This window comes from Acanthopagrus latus, chromosome 11 (assembly GCF_904848185.1).
Source record: "Acanthopagrus latus isolate v.2019 chromosome 11, fAcaLat1.1, whole genome shotgun sequence".
Lineage (NCBI taxonomy): Eukaryota > Metazoa > Chordata > Actinopteri > Spariformes > Sparidae > Acanthopagrus > Acanthopagrus latus.
The window spans coordinates 13,133,402-13,143,333 of NC_051049.1; the positions used below are offsets into that span (position 1 = coordinate 13,133,402).

The following is a 9,932-nucleotide window of genomic DNA, read 5'->3' on the forward strand; positions in this document are numbered from 1 at the left end:
GAAAGTTTATTTTAGGTGCACAAAATGATAGAGCTACTCAGCCCCGCTCTTCGTCAGCGTAAGATATGGTTATGATGAATATGTTTGCAATGCGCTCCTGACGTATTGATGGATTTCAGCAGCTGCGATGACATTAGGGCGCCATTAAAACATAATAAGAGTCACAAAAAAGAAACCTTTCAGGTGTGTGAAGCATCACTCTCACATAATGTGCCGTTGAGTTCAAAACCATTCGCATGCAAGATTTCTAGAAAGGCACTTAAGATTTTAAGAATTCCACATTAACATACATTTGGATTTCACCAGCTAGAGAAACGAGAAAGAGCGCAACACTCAGACAAACAGAATTAAATCTTCAGTCTTTTTTTTTTTTTTTTTTTTTTTAAAAATGTAAGTTTGATAAAGTAGCTGTGTACGTCCATGTGGTTTGCAAAGAAACAGCTCTCGTCTGGAACATTAACTGTCTTAATAAGCACCCTCCAGAGCGCCCATGAAAACCCTCTCTGCAGGAGCTTTAATGTCGATTTAAAAACCCTCCGTAACTTGCTCATTAAAAGAGGTGACAGGCAGGATGAGGGGCCACCAATCTGACATTTGCTGCTACACAACACGAGAAATTAATGAGGCAATCATGGAAAAATATAAGACAATTACATGTTTGCTTGTATAGAAATCCGGCAGTTTCACTTCATTTTCTCCACCTTTAACACGTCGACAGAAGGTTAAAGGGCGTAACTGAGCTCATCGTCGCACCTTTGGTCGCTGTCGACCTCGGTATGACAAACAGGAGAGTGTTCGTGTTCTGGTAAATCTACCTGCGGCTGCAGATCATGGGGATCATTAAATGTTAACAATAATAACGATGAAAAATTTGCCAGGGGACGGTGACGCGCGGACACCTTCGTGTCGTGTGTTGAACAGGTGACAGTCGCAGCGATCTCCTCTGAGCAATCCAGAGCTTTTTATACTGTAAGACTGCTGGATTTGTAAAGCCCTGAGATCTATAGAAGGACCGTGCTCTAAATGAATAAATCAACTATCCATGGCGTGAGTCATAAGTGAAAAGAAGAAAAAGAAAAGAAATTCCATGAAATGGCGGTGACGAATAACTCATCAGTCGGGATGAAATTGATTCCACCTGAATGAGACGGACATAAAGGAGACATTTTCAGGGTTGAGACAGCCTCTCCGTCGCCTCTCTTTTGACTCAAGTCAGAGCAATGAGGCATTATTAAAACATCTGAAATTGAATTCATCTGAGATACGGCAAGACCAGGTTCAGGTGAGACACCTCAGAGAGGACAAACTACATTTTTCAATCAATCTATAAACTCATATTACAGAAACTTACTTTCAAGCAAAGAACTGAAATTTAGTCTTTTGTATCCAACTGAATTAAAACTGAATTATTATTTTGCTGCCTGAATTCAGGTGGCACGTAACAGTTGTGACTATACAATAACATAGCACATATAACTACATGCATGTAAAGACCTGTTTGAGTGAACTCCTGAGGTGAGGGAGGGCAGCCATCGCCAATAAATATTCCATCAGGCTTAAGTAGTTGCTGCAGGCTTCACTCAAATGTGAATAGTGTATATAGATTTTTTTTTAAATCACAGGCTGAGAGGCCTGGCAATAAAGGGCTGAGATGGATGGAGCACAGCAGCTGCATCAAGTGCAACCATGAGAAAAAGACAAATGATAATTTGGATACAAGTGTTAAAAAAAGGGCCAAGAAGAGTCTGATCAGTGCTCCTGATCTGATGAGGAGGCACACTGCAACAAACCGAAACAGCTAACAAAGTTTTTATAATCTGAAAGCTAAGTTTAAAACATTTAGTTGTTGTTGCATTTTGAGTTTTAGTCTCTCATCAAAATAGCTCAAGTGTTTCGTCACATTCCTCTGATAACAATGTGTCATATGGTTTACATCCCATTCAAATGTAGTTAGTGAAACAAAATGAATACTGATTGGAATGAATTCAGTTTTAAAAGGGTATTTGGCCACTCAAAAAGGTGTGAGACAAATAGACAAACGATTAACCCTTATTATAGTTCATCCTGAGGGGAACATGAATGTCTGAACCAAATTGCTGGTCCAGTCGATCAGGTAACAGGTCGGAGAGGCCATACTCTAAATTGATTTTCAGGAATCTGATTGTCTGAAGTTAATTTTATATTTAAAATTTTAGAATTACACTTGCAGTTAGGGTTGGGTAAAACATTGTTATATACCATGAGGCGTTAGAAATGTGTCCATCAGTTGACATCTAGTCTGTCCTTTTCACTGCAGGGTTACATTTTGAAATGATTGCCTGTAAACACAAGCGTCGACGGTTTATACAGTTATTTATTTACATTTAAACATTAAAACGAGAGAGCACATTTGGAATTTGCATCAGGGTGAATGGCATCCTCATCCTCACTTTCCATTAGTCTTGACTGCACATGAGCACCAAGCATCAGTGACATAAACACAGAGTCCGTCCCCCCGTAGTCCTGCTGTCAGGCAGCTCACCACATGATAAATGTTCATACACTGATGGTGGAGGCTGCCGTGCAATGTGAGTGATCTGGGATATAGCGGTGGGGCCAGGTCTCTGCAAAAATAGTAACATAACATACAACATAATCGAAGATTTTGGTCTTTTTGTTCACCGCTGTTCACTGTAGTTGTAATTCTTAAAGGCAGATGCTATTTGGACCACACGTTACATTTGACTATTTTCAGAAAAGACCAAATTAGAAGTATAACTTTTAGAAATACATACTTTCATTTATTTACCTTGATAGAATTTACTGTAATTCCTCTCACAGTGAAGAAAGTTTCTTACACAACAGATTTTAGACCATAGTGCAGTGAGGCTCAGCTGTTTTTTTTTTTTTTTACCAGCTTATCAATAATTAAACATGATAATCTTTTCGAACACTTTGTGTCGAAGTCAGTCAACGCTGGTGAGTCAGCAACAACAAATTATCACTTCGTCGGAAGCAGCTGCGAGAGAGGAAAGGTGCTAATGTTACCGCCGGCGTCATCTATTTTCATTAAACGTGGATTGAGCAGGTGTAGTTTTAGGCGTTTACAAAAGAAAAACCCGTGACCCATGGACCAGGTAACATTTCAACAATCCAGACTCACTCGTTCTCTCATTCATCTCTTTGTCCCTCGGTCACAGTGTCTCCATATGACACCTGTTCGTTTGAAAGCTAATTCTCTTTGATTTTATGGAAGCGGTGTGCTGATAAAGGGCCGGGGTAAGGCACTGCATCGAGCGGCCGTCCTGCTCTCTCCCTGCGTCTTTAATTAAGATCCCGGTGCTGCAGTGCTAATGTTAATTCACAGGTGTCTGCTGCCTGCCAGTCACCATGGCAACCTCAAGGTATGCCATCTAATCCGTAGCAGACACACACACACGCGCCTGTCTCGCTCTCTCTTTTTTTTTTTGTTCACCTCCTCTTATCAGGACTGATTAATCTGTACAACAAACAATGCCCGGTGTGGCACGGGCAACCTGCTGCAGATTTCTGCTGAACAGGAAATTGAGGCTGTCTGGTAAAAAGTCCGATCTTAAAGTGCACTCTGGATTGTAAACAAACCGTAAAGGCTTGTTCATGAAAGAGCACTAAAGCCTCTAAGGCCGTGCAGAGTGGGTCTCTATAAATAGGAGCGTTTAGCGTTCAGACTGAAGACTGGAAGTCAATAACAACCTGTTCTTAATAGCTCAATAAACTCACGGTCATGGGAGAAAATTGGAGCGGTGATTTATTATCTCCGCCAAGGAGGTTATGTTTGGTTTTGTTTTGTTTTTCCCTGTGTCTGCCTGTTTGTTTGTTTGTTTGTCTGCTTGTTAGTTAGTCGGCAGGATTACACAAGAACCACCGAAGAGATTCTCCATGAAACTTGGATGGAGGATGTGTCCCGGCCCAGGTTTTGGTGCAGAAAGCGGCAAATCGAGGATTCTTTTCTCATCGGACATGAGGACATTTTTGACAGTTTCACAGAGAATAAAAACAGGCGTGAATAGGTGGCTGGTGTCTCAATATGATGCGGATCCCAGATCTGTTTATTTTAAGGTTGTTATGGCTGGTTTCATGGATTAAGCTTGACTGAATTAAAGGAGACTCTTGGGCCTCTACTCTTGTTGTCAATGTGTCTAAAAGAATAGGTTGACATTTCAGAGAATAAAAAAAGATGTGACACCTTTGACACGCAGTAGGTTGCTGCACTTAATTGATTACTTGCAGTTAACTATGAGCTGTTTGTATGGCCCAAAACACAAAAGACGGGGGCAGCAGCTTCTTCTGAACCTGATGGCGTCAAATGGGCAGGTGGTTTCGTCTCACATTGATCGCTGGCCCCTGAATTGAATCAAATTGAAACTGTATTTTGTGATATCTGCAAATATTGGATATTTGTCTGAAAGACGATAAAAGATATAAGACACAAGACTGAAGATGCTTGTTGTCACTCTGGTTTTACAAGTGCACTCATTTGAAAATCGTTTGCTTTGAGACTCTGCCACAGAAATGTTAAATAGTAACTAGTAAACAGAATGAGTATAACGATAACGAGGGTGATGGTAATAATACAATTATAGATAAGGAAAAACAAAAAACATGTTATGCAGACTAAAAACATCAGCAGGGATAAGGTGTGTGTGTATATTCAATTTGTACGTATGTAGAATATTATATTGTTATGACTAGACGTGCAGTCGACCAGGATCGCAGGAGTATTGGCCTCGATAAAGGTCACGGCTCTCTGAATGCCCTTCTAGTGAGCATTCATTCTGACATGCAGCCTTCCGAATCTGACATTTAAAACACTTCATTCATATTATAATAGGTGTGTCTGACTCTTGACAACAACCGAGAACTGGTTCCCTAAAGGGCCGTCGTCCAACGTCTCCGGTTCTCTTAATTCTATACATTTCAAAAACAACAGTTTGAAATGCATGCAGAACGTCTTCCGTCTCAGCTCGCAGGTGTCGAGCCTCCACGCGTCGGTCACAAAGTCGCATTTGATGTTGTTTTTATTACCCGTGAAGCTGTGACGAGCGGAGATGGTGGTTTAAAGAGGTGGAGGGGTAGGAACAAGATGAAAGGGTGTGCGTTTGATGATAAGGACATCATGTCAGGATGTTGTCACTCTGTTGGAAGAGATGAATAATTTGCAGCACAGTGTTTTCCTCAATATCGTCCTAATATGATGAGAGATTGTGGAGGAAAATAGCCCCTCGCCTTTGTCTGCAGGGTGTTGATGACTGGTTAATGAGACCGCTTTCATTTCCTGTCATCCAGTTTATTGTTGTTTTTTGTTTTTTTACACTGGAAAGGGGAAGTTGTGGCAATTCTATTTTCATAATAAAAATCAATACGAGTGTTGGAGGTGGGCCATTTTGATGTCCTTTATTTCCCAGTGAGAAATCAAGGAAGACAAATGAACACAGTGTTTTTTCATCTTTGCACCTCCTTCATCACTACAGTGACGTTTGTGTAAATAAAAGGGCAGGTAAACCTCAGTGAATATTGACTTCTCGTTTCAGAAAGCTATAACCCATTTCTTCACCCCCATCAGCCAGTGTTTCAGTGTCTTCTTAATGATGCAGTCATATGAGATAACAGCTCAACATGAATTATGACTCAATAACTCTCTCTCTCTCTTAAGCTTTACATTCAGTCCATTCGGGGGGTTTTTGAGAGTAGATTAAAACATTTTTTAACAGTAAATTTCTTATTTTTGAATTTCACGGACATAAAAAATACATTTTCAAAAGTCACCATGGGCTTTGTGAAATTTGATGGGCACTGATCTCAGTTTTCGGACATTTTGAAGGGGAATTCCAGTATTTTTACATGTTTTAGTGTGGAAATGGTTCATGCCTACCAAAAAGTTTGAAATCGGTCTGGCAGATTGCCTCAGCTGGCAGCAATGCCACAGATGCAATGTCTGCAATTTAATCCTTTGAGGTTGTAACCAGAAACAAAGGTCATGTGAAAGAGAAGTCGGTACATGATCACAGGGATGTTTTTGGGCGTGAGCGCTCGCAGTGTTTCCCAGCCTTTGACGCTTGACCAAAACAGGCTACAGCCTCGGACCACCACGCAAACACTATCTGGCACCTGATTGGACAAACGCCACTCATGAGCTGTCTGTTCCAGGATTTCAATCCTCTTGCAAGTTTTTTTGTACGTATGAATCACTTACACAGGAAAGCTTGTAGATGTTGGTTTAAAAATACCATCATTCCCCTATGAAGATCAAACCCATTAACCACTTCATCAAGATCAACATAATTCCAGTCCTTGTCGTTGTTGATAATTATAGATATACCATGGTAACAAGTTCCTTTTCCAGCTGTTTTTTTGAGAAACCCGTTTCTACGTCAGCTGACCTCTGGGGGCTAATTACACACGCTCCCTGCGTGCTTCAAATGCTTAGGAAATGTCTTTTCTGCAACACTGACCACCTGATGTTCCTCAAAGAACAAAATGAAACCCTTTTGTGCTACCAGAGTTTAGAGCTGGTGTGTCGCCTGTGATCGTGACTGTTGAGCCGCAGCGTTGGCTGTTGAGGGTCGCCAGTCATGCTGGTTAAAGGTCAGTGGGAGCTGGAGCTGACAGGGTCACTGGAGGCCAGGCCAACAAAGGAGCAGCTGCGGATCATTAATGGCGCTGGCTGTCAGGTGATAAATACAGTCTGTCTTCGTCAGGACGCAGTGAGACTCATACATTGCGCCGCTCATAGACTGTTATTGTACAACAGCTCTATGAGGGCTGTGAGATGTTCACAGTGGCAAAACATCTGACAAAAACAACAAACGCTAAGATTTATATATTACATATTTTATAGTTCATCTTTACAAAAGAAGCAGAAGTCCACGGAAAAGAATTTTTTTTTTTTTTTTTCCGATTTGGAAGAGACTGTCAGCTAACATACCAAAGAAATTATAATAACATTAAAATCATTCAGCAGTTGTGACTGGACGCAAACACTGTGAGAGCCACTAATTAAACATGACACCAAATTCAGTCTTTTGTTTGAGGGTTAGCGCTGAAAGGAAAAACACAGCGTGCTACAATTATACTGGATGGCAATTTAAACAGCAATACTCAACCCCCCCCTTGACACATACGACAACACACGCACACACACACACACACACCTCATTCTTTCACTTGGAAAAACACTCTGCTCTATGGTTGCCATAGCAATCCCGAAGCCAATAACAGCCCTAAACCTTTCCTCCCTGAAGTCGAAGTAGCCGGGGATGAAAATTGCCCCAATCAAATTTGCCCTACTGAGTATAGCTTCTCTATGCGGCCACCACGTCACATCCAGAAACCTGCGCTCATTCCCAGACACCCAGCCTACTGTACATTGCGCTTCCCCCCATCCTCCATGCAACTCAAGAAAAAGACAGCATTATAAATCAATTTACAAGCTGTGACAGGCATCTGGCAGAAGATGGAAATGAACAATGGCAGATGAACGATATTGGAAAACATTTTCTTTTGCCGGTGTAGGCAGTGGCATTATCTCGTTGTTCAGCTGGCACAGGAAACCTAATAGTTTTTTCTGCGTGTGCATGCGTGTGTGGCTGATGAATAAGAGATGGCAGGGATGAGGAGAGAGGAAGAGAATCTGTCGCTTGTGTTGGACCCTGAATATGAAGTCGTGGAAATGTTTAGCAGGCGAGGTGGATTGAGGTGACGGTATGGTCTGAACGTGGAGGGGACAGTAAGGTGCCTGCACTCCTGATAAATCACTCAGATCTGCAACAGTAGTCATTAGTTGATTGACTTAATTCATTCAGAGATTATCAAGCTGCCTTTCCAACCTGTGGAGGTCCACAAAAGTTGCAGTTCAAGGTGTTACATTCAAATTAAAAGCAGTAAAAATCCGCTTTTGGTTATGCATGTGGCTTGGCAATGTCAGTCAGTCAGTCCATCCAACTTTACATTAAATTAAAGTAAAATAAAAACATCATTACACTTTTAAGAGGAAATCATCTAGATAGTAGATAGCATTTTAGTGGCAAAAATGGGACTTGGTTTTCAACAGTTTTCACTTATTCATGAGCACTTTTTTAAACTAATTGTTGGGATCAAAAAAAGGGTCAAAGCAAATTCATACCTTAACAAAACGGTGGCGGTGAGAATAAAACGCACAGCCACCCGCCAAAAGGATCGGTCCCAAATCCAAAGGTGAAGTGGGAGCCCCAGTGTATGGAAACTGGCCAAAAGGAAGACTCTCAAACACACTTGACTCAGATTTGACTGAACCTGGCCCCTGAAACCAGAACCTTACCTGAGACAGTGCCAGGGGTTGGCGAACAAGGTGAGCACCCAAGTGCAGACAGCACACCAGAGGTGAGCTTTAATAACTAAAGTTGAATGATACAAAAAAAAACAAAACAAGAAATCAATAAAAAACAAATACAAGTCACAATGGACAAAAAGACAAGTAGCTTCTAAAGGGCTAAGTACTAATCAATGAATACACCAACAGGGAGATACTAGGAGACACTGGAAAAGACAGAAGATGGCATCAAAGGAGAACGCGGAACAAATGGAAAAAGACACGAGAGAGAACAAAGACTAAACACACATACACACACACACACACACACACACACACACACACACACACACACACACACAAGAAGGGAGCAAGGCGGGAAAAGGACAGGTGAGGGAAAGGAAAGGAAAAATACTGGAAGGAGGGAAAATCACCGAGAGGGATACAATTTGAAAAAATAAAACAGGAAATAAGACAGACAAAAAACTAGGATCATGATAGACAGAGTCCACACTTTTGCCATATTCTCAAATTTATTCTTAATTTTATATGCTTGCTTTAGAAAGGCTTAATGAATAATGAATCTGAAAAAACTAAATTAACAATATGGCAGGGCGGCCCACCGATTTAAACATGTAACATCCTGGCTAATAATCTAGTTTAGTGGTAGGTTTATAGCAGTATACCAGTATGAAAGTATACCAGGGTATGAAAAAAAGACGTTTCGACTCTGAACATCTGCTTTTCAACTCTACCAAATTAGTCTTTTATTTTAAAAAACAAAACAAAACAAATTTCAGGCTTTATTAAGTTTCACGTCTGTCAGGACAATAAAAGCATCCATTAGTATGTTACACATTTGAGCTACTGTGTGTATAAGCATAACTCCCAATGCAGCTTTGAATTTGTCCTTTAAAAAGACAAATGGAGTTGAATAGAAATGCGACACTGGCAGCAGTTGCTCCTGGTGTGTAACTGCTCCTGCCTCCCACACACTTCCTCTCCGAACAGGCGCCCTAAAGACTGACTCCTCCCTGAGGCTAGTGGCGATGATGCAGTATTTTTACCCTGCCAATTAAAGACGCCGCGGTCGAGACGAGATGCCCAATATCTCTGTTTTATGTGCGTTGTTAATGCTAATTCAGGGTGGAAGAGCGACGGCGGCTGAGCAGGACTGGAGGCCTGAAAACTGCGGGATACTGCTGGATATTAAGTGGGAGGCGTTCATTAAGGAGAGTTAGTCTGAGGGTGGCAGAGAGCGGTAAATTACTTTGGTAAAAATCAAGTAATTAGAAAGACGGAAAAAAGCGGAGGCAGAGCGGCCAGATATGAGGGGGATGGCGGGGAGGACGAGGTGGTGGTGTTCTCATGACGGGAAGTGGAGGAGAGGAGCCAGAGGAGAGACTCGAGGGGCACGGACATGTTTTCATCCTCTCTTATTCACGACGTGCAGATAACATGTTGTTTGTAACTGTATGATCTTTTTTAATATTGGTACATCTTTGATATCAATCATTGACACTTCTTCTCTTTTAGATCATGGTGGACTGTGGGACCTAATGCTGACCAGTTGTAAAGTTGTTAAGAAAAGTTTTACCGGCTGTCTTCACGATGGAGGATTGCTACA

At 41.4% G+C, this 9,932-nt stretch overlaps 1 long non-coding RNA gene across 1 annotated transcript; it reads right to left on the reverse strand.

The window, feature by feature from the left end:
- Positions 1 to 2,335: 2,335 nt before the first annotated feature.
- On the reverse strand, positions 2,336 to 3,484 carry LOC119029067. Its single transcript, XR_005077887.1, has 2 exons — positions 3,143 to 3,484; positions 2,336 to 2,603 (listed from the first exon to the last, which is right to left on the reverse strand). It is a non-coding gene; the product is annotated as an uncharacterized LOC119029067 (long non-coding RNA).
- Positions 3,485 to 9,932: the final 6,448 nt, after the last annotated feature.